We start from the raw sequence: 23,137 nt of genomic DNA, 5'->3' as shown, positions 1-23,137 counted from the left end.
AATAGACGCTGTGAATGTCGATTATAAGGGAGCCGTTCGAGCTGCTGATGTCTTTTACTTCGAAACACCATTTTGGACTGAATGCTGCTTATCACTTTTTTTTTTATTGCGATGCGAACCAAATACTTCAAGTGCCAGTGCTTATAGTAGTAGTGAAACTCATAGCATCTATATATATAGCTCGTATGAGTTTTACACGATTTACAGATACATTTTATATATATATATATATACTGTGTGCTGGAACGTATACATATTGTGAATAGGCACTATCCGAAGTCATTTACGTGGTCATATTCTGAATGGCGATATGGAAGCGATGCTATTGGGTTGAATCAGTTCCAGATGAAATGGTATGAGGTGGGTGAAGCCCTATAGCCTTAGAAAGGGTTTTCTATGTAACCAGAGGCCCGTACATCGATAAGCATGACGACCTTGAGATTTGGCCCACTATCATCTATTGAGGGTTAATTCAAGTTATGCACCTTACTCGGCTCTGAGATAAATCGACACGGCTCGAAACGAAGCTTCGAATCGTTATGGTCTTGAACTATGTACAACTAGGGATAGTCATATTTTATACCTAAGTCTTTTGAGGTATATGCAAATGTATCTTTATGATGAAGCAGGCTTTGTATAATGTATGGCCGCTGGGAGGTCCGCTGTTATCAGGGGGTAATAGAATCAGAGTCGATCCTAAATTTGTTAAGCCTGACAAAAACATCGTATTCACACACGCATATTACAGATATTTTTCGGGAATTACAAAAAACTATTGCATCTTAACTGAGAATTGATCATGTTGCCTCGTGCTTGTGAATCTGGCGCTTTACACAATGTCATTGCATCCATGTAATTTAAGATCGTTCACACTGCTAACTAATGACAGGTTACGTGATCGACGGTTCCTGCTTTTTGCCTCTGGTACTTGATGCAAAAATATTGGATTTGTGTGAGACTAATTTGCATCAGTGAGGCGTGAAGAGATGTACGAACATAATGCTTACCGGAAATTGAAATTGCATCTTATAGCCTCTGATAACTAGAACTTACCATTCGTTCCTTTGTTGACAGAGGCTTTTATAGAAGCTTGATATTGATTTATTTTCGGTTCGAAGAGTTCATGACGAACCTTGCCGTGAGGAAGATACCTCTTTAGAAGCGAATTGGTATTTAGCAAAAGCTTTTGGCATTAAGATAATGTGTCAGTATCACTACGTACACGATGCATATTATTAAAGCTTACTCAACAACATGTTCACGGACCTTACGCTTGTTTTTATAAGCCATACGTTTTCACGTTCCTTGTAGAAAGTGGTTCTTGTTCAACTCAGGTTTTATCGTTTAAAAAAAATGTAAAAAAAAGATTTCACGCCAGACAAAGAATAGGCTGCATTGAGTAAATATTCGTCATATATCTAGTATTTGATGTCATCAGCATATTCACTGTTAGACTGCGTTAGATCTGTAAATTATTTATTTATGTATGTGCATTATATTATTACATCGCATTTGTATCATGCAACAGGTTGCCTACGGCGCTATTCCAGCCCTCGAAATAAGTAATAGAATCAGATCCTTTTGCACAAACCTGTAAAGCTCGTTCATTTTAGTTTTCATTAAACGCACCTCATATTCATTTGCCTCTTTGTCTTTTTAGTTCCTTGCAGCTTTCCCTGAATCTGAGTCTCATTACCATACCTCGGAAAGTCTTCACAGGGATCTCAGTAGACGTGGTGCCATTGAGGCCTTTGGCTCATCGTGGACAGAGATGCTCTCAGCTATTGTTTTAATGCCTACAAAGCGTGAGGGCCTAGAGAAGCAGAATCTGAGTCACCTCTGAGAAAATTTGACCTCTTTCTGTCTCTAACAGCTTCTCTTGCATGCAGACTACGCCATTTTTCCGATTACTATTCACATAATCTAAAATGCTTGCTGGCGCTGTTTAAGTCCCGGTTGGAACATTCTTGGAAATATCCGTTATCTCGTTTTCCAGACAGGTACAAAGTATGAAAGTATCCATTAGAAATTGGCCTTAAAGTTCACCAGGTTATAGTATCTCGAAGTTGATTGAATCAGGCAGACATTGTTTTTCGAGGAATGGACGGCAGACAAGGATTATAGGACAACTTTGGTCTTGCTGAAGATTACAGGGTCGTCGTTCCTCTGACCTTTGATTTAGACGCAGCATAGCCCGAAAATTGTAACGAGCCCTACTGATATTGATCTCTTACAGTGCTCTATGGAAATAACAGTTTTTTTCCAGTGAAGCTGCAGGTAGTATTCTACTCCATTCTTCTCATGAGACCCATTAATGCAGACGACCGTTGTGAGATCTGTGATTAGTGAGCTCATGTAAATGTTCGCAGCTAAAGCTACCTGCCGAACATCATTGGTTTTTTACTGATATATCTGGAGTGGTACTTGAAATTAGTATGTGTTCTAGGGCAAACAGGTAGACAACATGCTTTTCCGGAGCCTCGATGCCGTTAGCTACCTCATTCCTGCCAGAGTAGGCCCAGCAGCGGGGATTCTAGCTTAATAACTCTAAGCAGAACACTATAACCTAATGCCGGTCTCCGTATTAGGCATCTCAAGAGGAATTGGCGTCGTATTTCTGCGGGGCATGAATCCACTCTCGGCGATTACGGTCTGCGTATCAGTATCTGAAGCACGTTGCATGCATTGAGTCGACTGCACGAACGTAAATAAATAAACTGATAAATTACTCATGAAAATAAGAACGTAGCCAAGCTTGTCAAAAAATAGTACCTTGACTGGCTTGATTGTGCCCTTTAACGAGATTCGCCACGTTTACCTACATGAATTTTAGAGAATGTTCTTTACCATCATTGCATGCCATTCTATGGTATTTATTTTCTTAGGCTATTTTATGTTTCCTCGGTGTTACTTCAAGAACCTCAATTGGCTTTATCCGCTTAATTAACGCGTCAGTGACTTCTGTACACCCATGTTGCTTTCGTCCGATGTTGAAGAGTAAGAGTTCCGGGGGTGCATACACCATGTTGCATTACTTCTAGTGCAGCTATCAGGTTCATCGGTTTGTCCAGACGGGCCTATCATCGGCTGCGGCAAGAACAGGCTTTTTGAGGTATTATCCACGATTATGAACGCATTTTTAGCAGCATGTAACAGTGTCAGAACGGACTGCCCCATAGTTTATAAGGAGCTTTAATTCAAATAGTTAGGAGATAAGGAACTTGTAGAAAGAACGCTTTTTATCTACGCTTAATTTGAGCAGTATTTGTTAAAAAACGAAATAACTAAGTCCATTATTAACCTATACGAGATAAGGTTTCCTTTTGGCTACATTTTTCTTAGAATTAGTGCGTCTCCAACTTAACTTTTAATCACCTGTAAGCTACTTTGACAGCTACATCTCACTGAGATAGCACAGGCCTTGCCCTCAACACCTAGAGAGTTTAGCTGCTCAGCGCAAACATTGCCGCCAGGATCTGCCGCACTTCGTGAATTTTCTATCTTTAATGTAGCGTTCAACTTCGTTAGGTTGAAGGGGAGGGTAATCGTGATGGAAGTGGACAATCGATGTCTGTCGTACCTTCTGTATGATTTGGATGTTTAGACTTGATTCCTTCTGTAGACTGGCATCTAAGCGCAACATTTAAAACAGTTTGAACGGCTGTCCTATTTTGAAGCTCGGCATACCTATTGGGTTTTTGATTTTAATGCCTGGTGCCTCTTTAACCCATTTCCAGACATCACTGACGTGTCTAGGCTCAATTTTAGTATTAAATTATTGTCAATATTTTCTTTTTTGGGTAGTTCATATATTCAATGGCTTATTTTTTAGTTGCCATGGTTTTCCAAATCCCCCCCAATTTTTCACTCATATGGCATATTAACAAGCCTGGTGACTGGGTCGCAAATTCTAGATGGCATCAATATCGTTTAACTTGCTTCCACACGTGCGGTCCTGACCAAGATGATTGACTCCCGGTCCATCCAGACCGTCGTTTTTCTCATTCATCCCTTAGGTGAATAACATAGCAAGAGTGATCGCACAATATAGGCACCTACCTAACGTTCAAGCTACACATAAGAGCAGCACCGATGTCTAGAAGTAACTAAGCTTCCTCATAAATGTAGGTGTACTATTGTTCAAGTAATATTGGCTACAGACGGCTGGGTACCAGCTGAACGAAGCTCCTCCTTTTTCGAGCCTGAGTCTACCGTGTTGGCTGGACTTTTTTCTACGAATACCACTGTCGACTAGTTCTTAATTCTTCTCCATCTATTCACTTGGACCATCCTGCACCTTTACTTATTAGTACTACACGAGCGCCACCTATAATGAAATTGGGTACCTCCGCGAATGTTGTTACGGGTTTTCAAATATCAATTACTTTGTTCGACTGTACGTAAATTAGCCTATGTCAAGAATACGCCCATATATACATATAGGCGTAGTTAATACTTGACATAGGCGTATCCATGTTAAACGTCCGAGAACCAACATTGGGTTCTGTAAATGAGCATGCTAGTATCATTAGTAACTTCAGCAGTTTATTCATTATTGACTCTAGATGATAATATACATTTTGATGCTAGTCGCGGAGAAATAAATCCTGTTTGGGAATACTCAAAACGCTGACTATGTAGGATAGAGGGCAATTAGGTTAAAAGTCACCACGGTCCCGACAGCGGCGTCACTAAATAAGTGTTCAACAAAACAACTAGCGCGAGTATGAATTGGGCATTCTTTGTGCGCTGCAGATAGGCAAAAAATATCGAACACAATCTGAAATAGAGCACAAAGGCGTAATTAAGTTACTTAGATCTCTCTCGCTCTCTCTACTGACATAATCTTCGCCATCGACCCGAACTTACCGTGACGAAGGACAGCGTATACATGTGGACAGTGTCGAAGTTTGATCGCTACATCAACCGCTAATGACGACGGATCAGAATTATCGTATTTTTTGCAATTAGCCTACACATTGTGTCCAAGTAGCGTGTAATTTAATAATATATACTCAAACAGCAACACTTCAGTTATGCCACTTAATTTAATCGTATCTGTCGTCTACTATATAATATACGTAATTATCTTTCTGCCTCTTATGTAGGACAAATTACTAAGTATCAGTTCTGAATAAAATACTCTAGTCGCACTCGTCCTTCAGCTCATGTTTTTGCCTATTTCTAGATCGTCAGACATAATTTGATATAACTGATATAATTCAATCAAACAGTTTCTAATTCAGTCCAAAGGAAAACCTTACAATTATTCAATATACGCTGTTGACCTGAACGCGTATTCTTTAAAAGTTATCCTTATTATTTACCCTGTTATATGAATAGGTTAGCTAAAACATTTTTCTAGCTGCGAGATCATCACCTCGATACCCTAAATACACTCAACCATTATTGGGCCAACTGCTTGATTGCTCCTAAGATGTTTTCAAGTTTCCAAAAAAAGTGTTTTCTTTTTCAAATTACATTATTATTACTGTTATTATCTTTGATTTAACTGTTTGTTGTTGCTCGTTTCTAATAGTCACCGTTTCCACTAATAGCATTCGCTAAGTCTTTCTGTTTCGAGTTTTACGTCCAGTATTGCCGTTAGGCACCTCATCAGACGGCTGGCTTCCGTCACGGAACGAAGTACATCTACGCTCGGGTTCGAATCAGCAGGCGAATACGTTACCTACTACGCTATGACGGCAACGCCTACTCTGTACTTACTATGCCCGTAGTGGTCCGGTGCGAAACATGCCTATGTAATGATTTTCGAGAAATCATTACTTATATCATGCATGTTGTTCCAGTGTCACCACACTGGAAGTGTCAAGTCTCGGAAAATACTGACGCACGTCCAAACGTAGAGCTCGAAACAGACAAACGGTCCAACTCGGCGTGACGTCAATTGTTACTGACAAGTGCCAAAAAGGTCCTTTATTCATAGTATATCTAATTTACTACTATTAGCTACTGAGCGCCCTTGTTATGACGTATGTTCATCCCTTGAACATTCTGGCGTACAACGGCCATTGGCCATATAACCCCATTCAAATACCATTGGATGGAATGGCAGCCTAAAATGAATTTTAATTTCCGTGCAGCAATAATCTCATTTCTATTTTGTCTGAATGCGAGTGATAGTATTTAGAAAAGGAAAAAGTAACTTACACGTAAGTCTTTCTAAAACTATTTATAGCCGTGAAAATTGCGCGACACGACAAATACCAACTGATAAACGTCCTCGACTGGGGTAATATTTTCATTTTCTAACGAAAACCCGTAAAGCCTCATGCCGACTTTTTTGCACAACTGGATTTTCCGTTTGATGGAACGTTGTGTAGCTTAGCAAAATCAAAGTTGACAGAAAATGATCATGTGATGTACGCACAGTTTATCTCTGTCATAGTTGAGCAACGATAGAATATTGGGGTACTTCACTGTGAATGGCTCGAAGTTAATTTGGAAGGTGTCAAGTAATACTTTCCTTTGATGAAAAAAAGATGACTTGTCAGTAGAATAGCTTAATTAACTTTTATACAAAATTAATGTTATTGCCGGTATCTTATACTGTTATACAAATCAAGTAAAAACAGCTCTTTTCCTGTTGTAAATTATATCGTTTACTGCTTTTAAGGAACTGAGTATTAAATATAAAACATACGTGCCCAATAACCCAAAACACAAAAGTCATTCTTAAAAAACACTATCAATCGACATTTCCGATCACTTATAATCGTGTAAGCTTAACAGCTCACCATATCAATTGTACGTTCATACCCAGAATGTACAAGCTCAAGCGGCAAGTATGTAAATAATCGTTCCCACATGGTCAATTCTAATCTGGAACTTAAATTTTAATTAAGACATCTTTCGACCGGGATTATTCCGACAAACAGAAACGATTCTATCTTAGCGCTATAAGTAAATGCCCTCGATTTCGGATTGAAACCTGCATCTCCCGAATCAAATGCAGAAGAACAGCAAGGCGCTGCCGATATCATCTGTGATGATCAGACATTCACACCAGACAATAGGGCATTATTCGGCAATATCATTTCACTTCGATAGAAACAAATAGAAAATGCAGGATTTTATAACGAGCTTTACTAGCACAAATACACGATGAAGTGTAGGCGCATTTGGGCTTGCGAACATTAATTCTTGAAGAAATTGCAGCATTTCTTATTTTTTGTTCCTTGCCTTTTTTGCTGATGCGTTTTGCGGCCTCGTTGTTATTTTTAGTCAAGCTTGAAGTCGATTAGTTGATATGGCAGATTCCATATAAAAGATTTACATATGATACGTGGAAGCACGTTGCATTATAATGCTAGTACTAACCTTTACATGTCCTAAAAAAGCACTGTTCCAATTTTTACATTGGGTTCATCGCCTTTTGTCGCTTTTTCCAACAGGAATCAGTGCTCTTTAAGGGTCACCCAGGCCACCATTTTCCGAGTATACGCCTGAAGCCGGCAGTCCATCAAAATTTCATAATAGCCTTCTATATTCGCTTCAGTGACCAGCGGTGCAGGAGACTTTTCCGTAACATCAAATCTGCTTTCAGAGTTCTTCTCCTTTCCTCAGGCTGTCCGTTCGTTGCTCACAACTGGATTACAGGACCTCGGTCTGGTTGGCTTACTTGAGCAATCCATTCGGACGCAGATCCCCTCATCTTTTCTTGATTTTACCCTTTCCAACCGTTACTACCGACTGCAGTATAAGGCGTTGCCAGCGCTGTCTACTAACACGCTTAGCTTCCTGACTACTAGAAGTAATACCGTTCTCGTGCGGCCTCAATTTCAACTATGCGTTAGGCAACTAGGAGTAAACAGTAGGCTCGATTCTCGGCGATATGTTTATAAGCAAAACTGAATGGATCGGGGTATTCTCGTGTATAACCTTTATGGGACGGTAATCATCGGCCATATGGAATACTTTGCCTAGTGAGAATCGGAAACTGACATGCTAGGTATTTTTTTTATCATACACTTAGCTATGGAAACAAGCTAAATGTAAAAATCTACGAGTGTCGCATGACTTCAATGACCAGAACTGGGACCCGATCAGTAAAATTTGCAATTATGTTATCTAAATGCGTACAACATAATCAAATGTATGAAGTTTTAGCTGAAATATTTATTCTTAACATATGCGAGCCTGTATACCTATTTTTTTTTACTTTATTTAAATTTTGACGCAATAATAAGAGGCAGAAAAAGGGTTAGTGTCTACACAGAATGGACATAGATTAAATATGACAAGTGTGTATCGATCTGAAACCTCCTTATCAAGAATCGTCTACTATTAGTTTTAAAAAAAAAACATTGGTTTTGAAAGTTTGCAACAGTATAGATAGAGAATTTGAATTATCACATCGTGCGTCTTCATTATTGGTCGTGTCTACTACCCGAGCCCTTCGAAAAGAGCTACGAAGGCAAACTGAATACGAGCAAATCGGCTCAATTTCTTTTACTTGCGCAACAGCGTCATCTGTTTGTTAGCCGACAGGCTTTCATCAGATCCTACAGATGGCCTTCCCGCGTCTCGTTAAGTTGATCGCCACTTTTACCGAAATAATTAAAACTGGTTGTTGCGAGCCTTGATAAACGATAAGGATGTCTAACTTGTAAATCAACAAAATCCGGTGGAGTTTAGCGTAAAACATACTATGGAAGTCAAAAAAAAGAATAGCCTCCACTTACTTTTCTTGGAAATCAAAACACAAAATTGAAACAGAGCACAAGTCGGTAGCATGGAAAAAAGTTAAACTGCAGACTTCTTCGTTTTAAAGAAAGATTTGAAGGTGCAGCTACAAAGAAGACTGCAACCTGAATTGCCAGGCCCCGACCTCGAAGAGACATAACATGATCCAACTTATTCGGGTGACCGTGTTTGTTAATCCACGTCAATTAAGAAAACTAATTACTGTTTAATTTCATGGGAAAAGGAATCAACCAGGGGAAAGAAGCGTGTTTTCAATATTTGATGCCACTGAAGTAATGCTTAGTAGCTTAGGTACCGCACGTAAAGCATGAAAGACGAATGTCTCAGTCGACCAAAAAGGTATCGTTGATAAAAGTCTAAAGGAAGTCAAAGGGTATTGTCCTCTCAATTGCAGTGCAAACGGACGAGAAGACAATGATCGAACTTTGTCCTATGATAATCCTGTCCGTTTTCTACTTCAGGTCTAAAATCTCATATCATAGCGCGAGTACAGTTTATTGTAAACTACCATTTCTCGTACATATATAGCATGTCCTATATAATATTTGGAGTATTCCCTTGAGTGTCTTCGTTTAGAGGCTCTGAAAAAGAAGCTTCTAAGACCACACGTTTGATGAGCTAAATGCTGCGTATTACGAAGCAAATGTATTAGATAAAAATATTTTCCTCCCAAACCCACGCACACCCGCTTGTGTGAGTTAAATCGATATGATCGCACGTCGTATAGATAAATGATGAAAATACTATTTAATATACGTACTATATAATCGTAGCGCAAGCTCGTTGCTACCTCGTAGCATAGCGACGTAAACCACAGGAGCCAGCGTCAGCTCTATTTTCGGTTAACTTGTATATATAAAAATGTGGTTCCATTAGCTTTGAACAGTTGTATGGGATATTTTGCACCTCTATCTATTGGATGCATCGGTTCTCACGAAGCACTACTTCGTGGCACCTACTAGATCAACGCAGTATAATATAGACCAAAATAACCGACAAACGTGTTATACATCTACTAAATATACTTTCACCTTTTTTTTGATGTCCCAGTCGCTAGCGTGACCGAGACGCAGAAGAAGCGTCTACGGGGCAAAAAGCAATACAGCTGTTGTCTCTACCGCTACCGCTACGGACGACATCGTCTACCGTTTATGCGACAAAAGCATCTTCTTATTCATATCCGTGACGGAGATCAGATGATACGAGACCAATTTTCGCAGTGGCAGTACGGAGGTAATAATACGTTGATCCGAGACCTTTTACTCCGACATCCTAACACGCCTTTCTCCGCCGTTGCTTCCTATTCCTATGCTGGCTATTAACAGCTTTCTTTGAGAAAAACTTTTTATTGAATTCGCTTCTCTTTTGTTATATTACCCTTAAGCCCAAATGTCTGTCGACTGAAGTGTTGTCCGATTTCTTATATTTCATCTGCTTGGTGATAGTATTAGTGGTATGATACGCAACGCATACCGTTAATACGTGCGTATGTATGCGCACCTCTACGAATGACATGAAGATTCAGTGCAGGTCCAGAACGTTAGTAGCAACGTAACAGTCAAGCAAACCTGTGTCCGTTGAGATATGCACGACAACTTAACGGGGCTGGAATATGTATTTAGTCTTAGTTAACCGCTGTGTGTAGTACTGGTAAATTATCGTTGAAAAAAATCAACGCATTCAATTAAAGTATATGGGGCATGCAGAGAGATTAAAAATGAAGCCTGAACAGCAATAGTGGAGCAGCTACCGCCAAAAATCGGACGATGTTTGAATCGAGCAACGTGTTAGTGTCGATCTTAGGCTATACATAAGGCTAACAATGGTAATTTGAGGAAAGCATTTTTCAGGTATGGGATTGACGGCGAAGGACGCAGTGAAGAAAGACGAGTAGGTGTAAAGGTGTAGCGGAAAATTGCCTTTCTTTGAAATGTACGCCATTGTCGATTGCGAAAGCGCTGTAGACTCGGTTCAGATAGAATGACATCGAGGTTAAAGAAGCGCCCCGGCGACTTGTAAAAGAGAATGGCAGCGATTCAGCCTGTCAGCATACATGGTTCCAGAGGCAGGCTCGAGACGGCTCACCAACCGGGACAAGGTTTCGATCTAGAGGATTCTTAGGGAGTAATAAAATCGTGATAGAGAGGATATTCAGGAAGCATGGTATGTAATGTAGCGGAGATGCATACTCCATTTCACCCGCTGAGATAAATTTCTAGGCACTGCCACTATTTTTAATGCTACAGCGGTGGTTGGGTGAGCACAATAATCTGAGACAGCAAGGTGATTACCACAGAGCGCAACTAAATACTTGCTTCCTACTAGTGCCAATGGGTAAGTGTTTTTGAGGACTTGAACCTTGGACGTCTGAGGCGCGGCTATGCCGAACAGATTCAGCGTACTACGTTCTAGATGTTAAGGCATGACGTTTGCCCTAACGTGATAAAATTGGGAGCTAAAGCTGTTTGTGATAAGGCGTTCAAAACTGGCAATTCCTCTATAAATTGGATTCCTGAGATCTGCCATATTATAGAGGGTAAATTTCCTGCAAAAGAATTCAGGCTGTCCCGGGCTAGACCTAACCGCCTTCAGACACTCTGGCTCAGCGAACCTTCTTTGGTCACACGGAATTCAGGAGGCAGCCATTCACTCATATTGTTTTATGTAGGCCTCACAGAATTCAATTCGCCTGTGCATATTCTACAGCAGTCCAGAGAGAATATTACTGGAGTCGCAAGCTACTCAACGGTACATTATATGGGACGAGATGACAGATTACAGTGTTAATGCGTCGTCAGATAAAAAGAGCGAGAGACCTTACAGTCCTGTACTGCCCCTTCCACTCGCTGTAAATCTCTATTATGAAAAACTGAAGAACGGACAAGATAAGCAAGGAAATTGCATCCATAATGTATTCAATTGCGTACTATGAACAGTTTATTCAGAAGTGACTTGCTGGTTGCACAATAGAGTGGGGGCAATGGTAGATATATCCATTTTCTCTTTGCAGTCGGCGTTCATAGGTGTGGTGGGATCACTAGTAGCACAGAAAAAAATCACCCGGTCGGCTTACGAGAAAAACCATGAACATATTGTGCGTGGACAACTACGCTGTACGATGGAGCAGAGTTGAGTGACGAACTATAAAGCAGGATCGATGGCTAGCAGAATAGTCTGTCCCACAAAGGCCGGAAGATATCGGATGAACGAAAACCAGACGTAATCCTGATTGTATTATAAATATAGACATCGCCCCCTTGTGACCTTTTCACCACCCTACACTTTGATCGGAAAAAATAAAATTGCTACCGAAAGCGCCTACAATCCTCGTTTCTGTGGTAGATTCGCTATGCTTTCCAGTTGATAGGCCAACCTTGTCCTAGTAATAGTGAGCGCTATTCTTTAACTGCTTGTTTGAGCATAATCATACTGTATGCTATTATGGGTAAGCATCAATATCTATTAAGCATTCAATGACTTGGACGCTCTTCACCGATTGAGTGCAAGCCTTAGACGTCATAGACAGTAGTGTTGGGGGCTTCCGAGGTCGTCTTGTATCGCGTCTTAGCTAGATACCTGTACTCCTCTAACACGTCGCCTCTTATTTGCTCTGCCGATTAATATGTGGACAAAATTGTCTGTCTAAACTAAAAAGCGACGGCTGGTTCTAACAAGTCACAAATCCGATACCCTACTCAATCCGTCAAATCCGGGCAGGATATCGAGCTCAAGGGAGTTTCTTAGTTCTACCATGACCATACATAAAAATAATCGTAGCCTGTTTCTGATTTCTGGCTCAAGAACTAAATGTACATTGGGTCTGTCTGAGCAAAAATGCTTCCGTTAAGAGAGCACACGGTGTCGGGATGCTAGACTGCACCATCACGTTTCAATCGCAGGCATTTTCGTTGAGGATCTTTGTGATTAATTGCAGGATATTTCGAGCTTTGAGAAGTATTTTTATGGCTTCTCTTCCTTTGCCGGCGTAACTAACCTTGTTTCTTTTTGCCAATTTGAAGAACTTCAAGTAAAACCATTATTCAGCCTTTCACTTTACGCAAAACTTCTCCATCATATCGGCCTACTTCCTCTTGAGCTTTGGAACTCAAGTTTGAACATACAAGCTAGTGGCAGTAGTTACGCACGTATTGATATCTTTCTATCGCTGAGATGGAAGTCACGAACGGCTACTTGACTGGCCATAACTGGATTTTTTTTTGTAAATAATAAATCACATTTTTGTTACGTCAAATGAGCACGAATCAAATTTGGTATAATTAAATCGTTTTAAAAACGAAACCTTGTCCACACAGCATCCTTATCTTACACAAACCACAAGTTTTACCGTCATATACATAGGTACATTGTTTGTAAAACGAATTTTGACGTAAACGGGCTCATCTTTTACTAGAGCGTGTTTCGAGTACCACATCGTAGCAATTCCAAGGGGTCCTACAGTTAAACGACCCAGTAATCACTATAAGGCCAATGTGCATTATACGAAAGTCGTTTGCTTAATTGTTGCTCATTTAGAGTATACCAGAATGTCTATCCTACCTCACCAGCCTCCCCAAGTCATTTACTAACCGACTAATAATACCGAAATAGAACATTAAGTTTGCCGTCTCTTGCTTATTCATGATCTTCCAAAATCATTTTAGCAGCTGGAACAATTTCGGACATCAAAATGTTTGAATATGTGCGAAGAGTTTATTCGTTCTGCACACATTTAGCGTAGCCACGTTCTCACACCGCAGCGATCGCCGCCGCCGCCGCCATCCGAACCACATCGGCAGTCGCAAGTTTGCAAAATATGGATTTATCTAGACGCTCGAAATCTGGATTTTCAGCGATAATGACTACTGCTGGCTATTTGGCGGCGTTGTGATAAAAGCGGTGCGTACTGCACACGAAGCCTCGGCTGCTGTCGATGATAAAAAGGGTACAGACGCATAGTAGGACGTAAACAATCGATATGAGCGACGTCTGCCGAGGGAATCGTCATATCGATTGTTTACGTTCTATGATTGTCTACGAATCGTCTGTAATATCATTTCGCCTTATGTTCAGTGCAGAGCTGAAAAAACGCAAGGCTGGTAGTTGGACTTAGCCGCTATAATAGGCGTCGTATTTAAGTGCGATACTGGGCCACGTGAACTTTCCACCGTTGAGTGAAATGCCCCTATTAGATATCAAGTAATAAGAAAAATTGCTACCTACGAAGGCGATACAACTTGCATTTGTGAGAACGCATTATAGAATTAATTAGAAAAATTATACAGAACATTTCTCACATGGTATTTTAGATATTAGGGCATATTTCTGCTTCGATTTATAAAAAAATAATTTTTCAAGCTTTCTATGTTTAATCACACGCCTCATCATGAAAACACATACCGATAAGCATACATAAGTGACAATGGCTCAATATGCGTTCTTCGGTTATTACCGAATGTACAGAAAGCTGACGACCAACTGACTTCTTGCAAGTATCAGAAAATGTCTAACTTTCAATGATTGTATGTGTAACGGCATGATAACTTAGCCGTAAACAGCGCTAGCCCGACATGGTGCAGTTTATACGTGAGCTCCCTATTATCCAGACGGATTTTCATGGACCTCGTGGCTGGTGATTGTACAAGTGGCAGTAAATACGTGACCTAAGATTGGCAGTTACGCCTATTATTGGTATACAAGTGATGACAAGTGTTGTGCGTGACTGACATTATATAGGGAAGGCATACAACTATAAGAGAACCTAAAATCTATGACCAGGACAAGTGTATTAACATACGGTGTATCGGTCCGTGGAATATATTGGGACGTCATTACCTGAGCTGAACTGAACGGATTGCACGGCCAAAAAAAAATGACGAAATCCAGGATTAACAGAGAAAGTGAACCCAGAAGAAATCAGATTTTCCTGGTTGCACCCCAAGACATTTTATTCTTAGGCAAGCATTTCTCATCTCTCTAAACACGACGTAAATGAGGGGTACATGGAGGATCTGTTAGTCATTAAAAGCATGTACGATTTACTTAAGATTCCAGTATCCAGTTAGTTTTCTCTAACTTACTATAGATATACTGTGATCACGTGAAGCGAGATCACCTAAGGAATCTCAAGTAAATGATTAGCGAATATTATGAGTATGATTTATATTTAAAGCTGGCTATGTTGTTTTTTGTACTCGGCATGTGTCAATTAGGCTGCATTGCGTGATTTTGTGTAAATCATTCAGCCGTAACTGCCTGATTGGGTATTGCTAAATGAGTCCGACATTTTTTAGGCCGAAATCTCTGTATTTAATATTGTAGGTAGTCGTACGATGTCGATTTATTCCGCAGGATACGTATGGTAGATTTGAGAAAAATGTTTTACACTTCTTGGTTGTAGACTGGTTCCGTCAGCATATTCTATTATTTTATTAATAATAGGGTTGAGATAAATAAGTTCATGTAACTTCCAAATGTTTACTCAAATACTCGCATAGACATATGTTACGAAAAATATTATAGTTATTTTTGTTTGCAGAAGTGACCTTCTTGAAGTAGGTATGTTTTAGGTAACTTATTCCATTAGCGAAGAATTTCCATTAAAAGTGCCCCTCGAATAAACGAAAAAAAAGCATGTTATTATTAATCTAATTAGAATTATTAATTGAATAGACAAATAGCCTTTTCGCAAAGAGGATTTACGCTCGTCGTTCTGTGTTTTTACAAATGTTTATCTGTAAACGGAGTCGAAGTACGAACCTGGTGTACCCAAAACAGCGTCGGCTTTGCTTCCCACTAGATATAAAGCATTTAAAACATTCATCAAGCTTCTCACGCTGTTAACGAACGTCCCTTATAGACGGGAGCCTTTAACCCGACTTATTGAACGCGAGTGTTTGCCAATATCATTAGCAGCTTCGATGATCTACAAAATGGACTGAATCTATTGGAATAGCACCGTCAAAAAAATAACCACAAAAGCATAAAGTCAACTGTTTTTTCAAAAGCTAACAACAAATTTACAGAGCATGTCTGGGTCATGAAGATGTTATAATTATACTAGTATTATTAAAAATAATAACAAAAATAACAACGTATTAGAAAGAACAATATTTGGCGCCAGATTAAGGCATACAAGCAACGGTGATGATGTTGAATTTGATCCTAATGAAACTGCCCGTAGGCCTTGTACGTTCTCATTACCACTTAGATTTTTTAAAAAGAGCTTGGGGGTAGTAAGCCAAATGTTTTCCAAAAAGAAAAAGCTGACCGGAACGTTGTACGTCGCCTTTGTGTGTAACTTTTTGTAATTTAAGCAACAGTACAAGTAGCAGTGGTAGTAACATTTGAAAGCTTTTGCCCGCGCATCGTCCTCTTGAGACAATGTCACAATGAGTCATGCAGAATCGCCGGTTCACAGAGTAATTTTATTCACTTGCACAAAACGAAAAGGGAAGTGGAAGAAAAAGCCGCTGAAATGGGACGCCACTTCCACTATTGAACGAAATGAACCTCCGTTTTGTGGGTAGGGGATTTGCGCCCAGTGTCCACACCGTTGGAAAAGGTATTGTGCCCTAGGGAGGTGGAAAGTTGTGTCCCTGCCCTGACAGTAACAATCTACGCTAGCGCCGTCCACGCAGCTACTGAAGAAGTGTGCGCCCCATCGTGAAGATATACAGCTCAATGGGGACTTTACTGTATAAACTGCCAGGCCGAGCGCTAAACCGCATTGTGTCTGAGAACAAACTGAAGCGGCAAGTGCTCGCTATCTACTTACGAAAGGCAGGGCCGCTCGTTTGAATCAGTGACTACTCTCGAATGGCGATACTCGGCTCTTCTCGACTAATGTGAAAACAGCCCTGTAAACCTTTTCGGTATCATGTGTGTGATTTTTTACACGGTTATCTCTGTCACAGGCGAACCGCGTGTAACTGCATCAGCTTAACTCAAAGAATAATACCGAAAACTTCAAAAGAGAGAGAAGAAAAGACATTTTTTGTGCTGTTCGGTGACTGCGAACGTTGACACTGCTTATCGATAAACGGCGATTGTATGCGAAAAGTCCAATTTATTATATATTGGAAATCAGTGGGCCGGGCGGCAGCAGCGTACAGGTGGGCACAGGAAATGATTCTTGTCCTATGACTGTTTGACGGGAGGACGCTTAGCATATCGTAGCCGCACGAATGAACGTTTGTCAAGCTCACGATTTGAAGCAAATGAAGTTAGTCTGCAGCAGGAGCTACACGAGAGAAGCCCACTTATATAGTTAGTTTTCAAACCCTTTAGCTTTCATCGGCGCGATTGTTTGATTGCAATCTACGTTGACAAGAGGCAGCCTTTACAGTTTGCCATACTCATTATTCTGCTCGACCGGCAGACAAAAAAATAGGACTCCTATTGCAAGAAGTAGTCAGCTTTCAACGACTGGTATCAAAATTAAGATTTCAGTCTCTGCAAAAATATATTCAAGCAATTCAATAAGTTCGACGTGAATAAACGAGAGGCATAATAACTTTAATGTGGAGCGCACCGCAAATTCTCCAAATCATGGCAGTATGAGCGTTCCAGTATTAACAAATATGAAGTAACTTGAAAGATCTCGACCGAGGCCAACTCGGTAGAATAGAGACATAGTTTTGTAGCTCTAAAAGAGAAGTCGGATTCAGTTTCTTATCTACTATGTATTTTCCTAATATATCCTATTCCAGAAGTAGACACATTCACGTTTAGGTTCACCTTTAATACAGTTCAATACTACTAGATAAAAGCTGGCATGTATTCGGTCTGTTATTTGTGTCAGCGTATACTTTGGCCACTCTGTCGCTTCAGACAAAGTCGTATGTATGCTCAAACGAAAAATAAAAACCGAGACAAAACCAAAAGCATATTCTGCCAGTAAACGACCATTGCATTAAATTAATTAAATTAAGTGCATTAAATAACAATACTGAACACATGTTATTATTATTATTACTATATTAAAGATTGAAAACGAAATGTTGCAATATTCATGAGAATATTTGAAGCATGATAAAATTACAAATCGTCAACCCGTAAATTCACTTAAAACACTCGTAAAATACTGCGTAAACATACAAGCAGACTAACTGGGTGTCGCACGCTAGTCTTACTCGCTCAGCGTAATAAACAACCCAAAAATGCCGGGAACAAGACAGAAAACTGACCGGAGCTTCGAAACGTATTAACAACGCAATTTTTTAGACCAAATATAAAAAACTCTTTCGACGCTATAATCGGTTAAGAGCGATCTAAAATAAATAAGACGTGGACGAATTAATGAGGAAACGGATCAGCTCGAATTTCGAAGACGAGTAACTTGGAAAACTAAAAGATAGGTTTTCTAATAATAGGTTTATCTTAAGCAGCTGGCAACGCGCAAGGTCCGTTAGCATAGTGTAGAACGTCCTCACCGGAATACGTGTTTACGGCACTTTGATCTGTGCATAAGTAATTCTGTTTTAAAAGCAATCTTTGCGGTCTTTTTTTTAAATCATTATTGTTATTTACTTTCAATTAGCAGAGTGATCGAATACTTTCGAGAGTGGTATACGTCGTAATAATCAAATCATTCTCTAACTAATACGTTATCAGACGCATGAAACTACTGCTATGGTGTTAGATACCATTTAGCTAGCTCACGAGTAGAATTCTATGGGTCCGAGATCTAGGGAACACCAAGATTTGGTAACCGTTGACCCATTTGGCACAATCCAGTATTTACCTATCGATGTGCCTAGCTGCTGCCGATACCATATTAAGGTCGTTGTCGCTATAATACATGAAGCAGACAACGAATTATTCTTCTAACATTTACTAATGATACTAGATAGACAACAGTACTGCTGTCCGAATATCGAAAAGTAAGAACGATCAGCTGGTTTAACTTGTAAAACATTTAGTTACAGGTACCAAACGCTAATATCTAGTAAAGTTATTTTAAGTCTAACTGCGGTATGACACCCACAACGAATATTCACAATGAATTCAACAAAAGAATATTATTCAAGTGTGATTTTCCTTAAGACCCAATTTTTAGTAAATTAACCAAGAGCATAAATCGTTTTCCACGTTAACATCCTTTTCCATAATTTTAATTCCATATCAAACTACTCACCTACCTTATCTTCAGGTGCACTCGTAATTTGAATGCAAGAGCTTTTGATTTAGCTTTTTCTTTCTTTTAATTCAAATAACAAACATTTTGATTGTTTGCAAGCGATTATTTGCGCAGGTATAATTGTTAGACTATCGTCTAGGTATAGCTGCGAACTCGAACTAATATTTCGGTAAAATTTTACAGACAGAAGATCCAGCGTACTGAAACATGTGGCTTTATAGCAGGCCGACACTTGTAAAAATGCGTAAGAATCCGAAAAAGTTTAAAGATGCAGCTCGTAATCTTCGATGCTGATTGTGGCTCACGTCCCGAACACGAACCTCTTGCCTCAGCCATCATGAGAATGCATTTTTATCCTAGAAAAGCTGCTAGCCTATCGTTTTTTTACCACTACGGATAATAGATTAATGTATGGCCCCTGTGGCAAACAATCCGTCGAAAGCTGCGTAAGTGTGTAAAGTAATCGAGAGACTTCGCACTATCATATTCGTACATAATATTCTATAATTAATAGTACTGTTACCGCTTGGCAAGCTCTCGCCGTAGAAGCTGGTGGAGCTTAACTACCAGGGGCCTTGGTATTTTTCTCCGGTCGGGAGCGAAAACGCATGCCCTCGTACAGGGCGCACAAAGGGCGCATACTCACAAACACAGCCACAAAACCTTGTTGCATCGGTATTACTGCCTGTTACGTTTGAATGTATGTACACGATCCGACGAGTCTGCAAATATTAACACGACGCTTTGTATTCAGCGATTTCGCTTCTAGCCAGACGGTCCGGTGACTGACAGCGAAAGGCTGGTCGACGAGTACGTTAGCCGCAGTAGAGTCACGTAAAGAGAGACCTGGTAATAGAAAACCCGTGGCAATGCCGTGTCGCAATTGAGAGCAGTGCAGCAATAGCGGTAATGGCCATGGCGGCAGTAAGGAACAGCAATACAAAACTGCTTAACAACTTTTAATGGGCGCATGCTGTCGAATAATTGACGAAAAGTGGCCTGCGAGAGATACAAGTGAAGTCGAGAAAGAAAGTTCCGCAGGTCCTGCCGGTCGGAACATTGACCGAAAACGTTGTCCTTGAGGTGACAGATTCCTAATAGAAGCAGCGCACCTAAAGATTAGGTCTTCCTATTATTAAGAAATTACTAACCTGCTGCTATCGTAATATCATGTCGCAGAGGCAAATTGTCATACAACGACAGTGCATATCGACTTGACAGCGGACAATATATTGACTCTTAAGGTTGTGGCTGCATACATCGATAGAAAATCGAAAATTCGACACGCTTAAGCTAATTACTGATACAGGCAATCGAAAATTTACGTGGAGGATCGTGCTACCTGCAAGCGCTGTATTGAGAACATCGTCGATTTTGAAATTTGGGCGGCTAAACCATCTATCTATATGTACAGATGCTTTTGGCGCCTGAAACGAATCTAGAATTTCCACCGAATGTCTGCTTACGATGGACGGGTCATTGCACAATTCCAATTAAATTGCAACGTACTTTCCGTACGGGTACTGCTAACGACCGAACACACATGCCGTATTTCGAAAATTATTCGTAACAATTCCCAGTCGACTAATTGGTGCTTCGTTACCCGTCGAGCTTTCAGAGTGCTGCGAACCCAAAAAATCGCGTCAGGTTTAAGTATGCGATATGCCTCTCACTTACAATCTTATGATGACACTAATCTTGAAAGTACATTTAAAAAAAATAGATTGTCTGACTGCGCTATTATTACTAATATTGCGCAAGCTTCCTCTAATAATTAAACCAGACCCACCGTTCCATTCGAACTATCTCGTGCTTTCGTTAGTAATCGCAATTTACCTCAAGCTCCTGGACATTGTTTCGATTACGACACCCCCCCGAACCCCGATGTCTTTGAGACTGAAAAAATGTCTGTGGCTTACTCTAGCAGCGAATGCTGTTACACTTGGTAAACCCGAATAATTCAGTTAGCGGAAAGAACGACAAAGGTGCACCGAGAAATCAACCCTGATTCTAGTTACTGGTCACCCAATTGCGCAATCCGTGCTATTTATCACAACGTAGATCTTCTCATAGAGATTGCTATGCACTGTTTATGACAATTGGCAGAGATGAGCATTAGGGCTATATTTCGCTGGTTCGAGCCGACGAGCATGGTAGCCTGTATTCTGCCAGACCGATTATGCAGAAGTAAACAAAATGTGTCTATTTTGTCTTTTTCGCTCTGTATCATTTGCTACTAAGGCAAAAACGACCTAGTTAATAATGAAGAACTTGCCCTCATTTGTTGGGTAGCAATTCTATTCTTTGCACTGAATTGAATTTGGACTTCTGCAGTCAACACTGTTGTGTTGTTACTGTTCTTATCTCGTTAGCTGCTGATATAGACCCATATTTTTGCTGTTTGCCATACGGTATACGGCAAAGTTCTACGCGATCAATCAATTGGATAAGTTAAATGAATGAGAGCTGGTTTTCTAACCGTCGACTGACTATTCAACAGACTGTTGATTAGATACGCAGTAAAGGCAAAATTTGATCTTTGTTATTGTCAAAAGATTGATTCTGTGCGCATACGTACCGATGCAGTTTATCACAAGCTCCAACACACAAACATGCAGGTGTGCATTTTTAGTCAACCACGTTTCTTTCTGTAAATATCGCTGCAGATAAATTAGTCCGCTATACAGATGAAACCATTGTTTACATGGTCCATTCACAATGCCGTCGAATCTATTAGTTGTAACTGACGCTGAACGTAAATAGATTTCCTTCTGTTTTCTATATACGTATATATATATATATATATATAAGTTTTTTAATTTATTTTGTTGTTTATAATGTTGTGTGTTACTCATAGGATTATCTCGTTTGTGCCTTGGATCTATTGTGTTTTCGTTGTTACATTAAACACAGGTGAGCATACATAACGTACAGCCATCGATTGTTGCTTTTCAGCTTTACTAACTTGTCATGAAGATATCGTAACTTTTTTATATTCATACGTGAGATGATCCGTTTACTGCAAGCTGTTAAAATTCCAGCAACAAATGAAATACCCTGCAATATTCACGCAATATATTTCATCCAATTTGTGTGCTTGGCCATATAGCTACATGTATGACTTGCTACACATTTTCAAAGATGGCCCGGCTTTCGTGCTGCAACACAATGTTTTTATGACTGCTTCATTTACAAACGTCCGCAACCGTGAGAGAGTATTCCGGATTAAGTTCAGTCTTTTCAAAAGTGACCTCGCAGCTTTACTACTGAAAGATTTTCTCATTCGTTGCAGCAGCTGTATGGGCTTCGTGTGAAGACCGCTGTATGTATAATCCTTCGAACCGCTAGCAAAGGCGTTGAAAGAGAGACACGAAGATTATAGTTGTAGTGTGAAAAATTATATTAGGCACAAATGACTGTTTATTATCTATTATAGGACATTTGGCACACAGATAATGTAAAAGACCACACTAAAAGCAGTGGAAGTGCGTATTTTACTTACCCACTTAACGTCCCACGTTAGTACCGAATAAACGATGTTTCTTCCCTAATAATAGCTAGTAACTATTCTATTTATCCAATATTGAATGATGACTTTATTCAAGAGTAAAACATTAAAATACAACAGAGCTATCAAGCGTTTCATACTGCGCTCTGGAGTTCTTTGCGCAGATCTGCCACCGAATTTCATTTTCTATTCAGAAAAGGTAAAATTTCCGATAAAAAAAAAAGTCGTAATCATAACTTGTGTATATATCAATATAATGCAAAATTCATGATCTTGGTCATCCGTAGTACACATGTTCTAAATCGAGGTCGGCACTCATCGGGCTTCACATCGAGGTGCGCAAATCAAACGAACACAAATGAGATAGGCTGAGCTTTCTGCTAGCCGCTCGGAATTTACCCATGTACTTGTTAGAAGTTTTGCCTGTTATCACTTCGCGATACATCGAAATACGGCATACAGAAATGAATGCCTCCGCACCGGCGAACGAGCGCAGACAGACGCTTATTGCCGTGCAATTTCCCCGGGGCCATGTTGGTCAGATGGGAATTTTTCCAGGAACTAGTTATACGGCTCCTTCTACAATTGAGTTTGCCCGATAATAGCATTTTACTGTGAACTTAATAGAGTTCCCACAGTTACTTGATAACAGTTAATAAAATTAATTATATTAGTTGATTAATAGAATATTCGAATAACGCTTAGAGCTGCATGTTCGTATTTGGATGGATTGTTTCAGCTGGTCAGTAATATAAAAGTTAAAA

At 39.9% G+C, this 23,137-nt stretch overlaps 1 long non-coding RNA gene across 1 annotated transcript in view; it reads right to left on the bottom strand.

Annotated features, from left to right (window-relative positions):
- The window catches only part of LOC111259384 (uncharacterized), a 28,115-nt gene extending 8,501 nt beyond the window's left edge, over positions 1-19,614 (bottom strand). Inside the window, exon 1 of the long non-coding RNA XR_002679612.2 lies at positions 19,389-19,614. This is a non-coding gene — a long non-coding RNA (uncharacterized LOC111259384). The remainder of the gene's footprint in view (positions 1-19,388) is intronic.
- Between the last annotated feature and the right edge of the window lie 3,523 nt (positions 19,615-23,137).

This window comes from Varroa jacobsoni, unplaced genomic scaffold, assembly GCF_002532875.2.
Source record: "Varroa jacobsoni isolate VJ856 unplaced genomic scaffold, vjacob_1.0 scaffold_327, whole genome shotgun sequence".
Classification (NCBI taxonomy): Eukaryota; Metazoa; Arthropoda; class Arachnida; order Mesostigmata; family Varroidae; genus Varroa; species Varroa jacobsoni.
The sequence above is the reverse complement of the archived record's forward strand: the minus strand, read 5'-3'. Positions and strand labels throughout refer to the sequence as shown.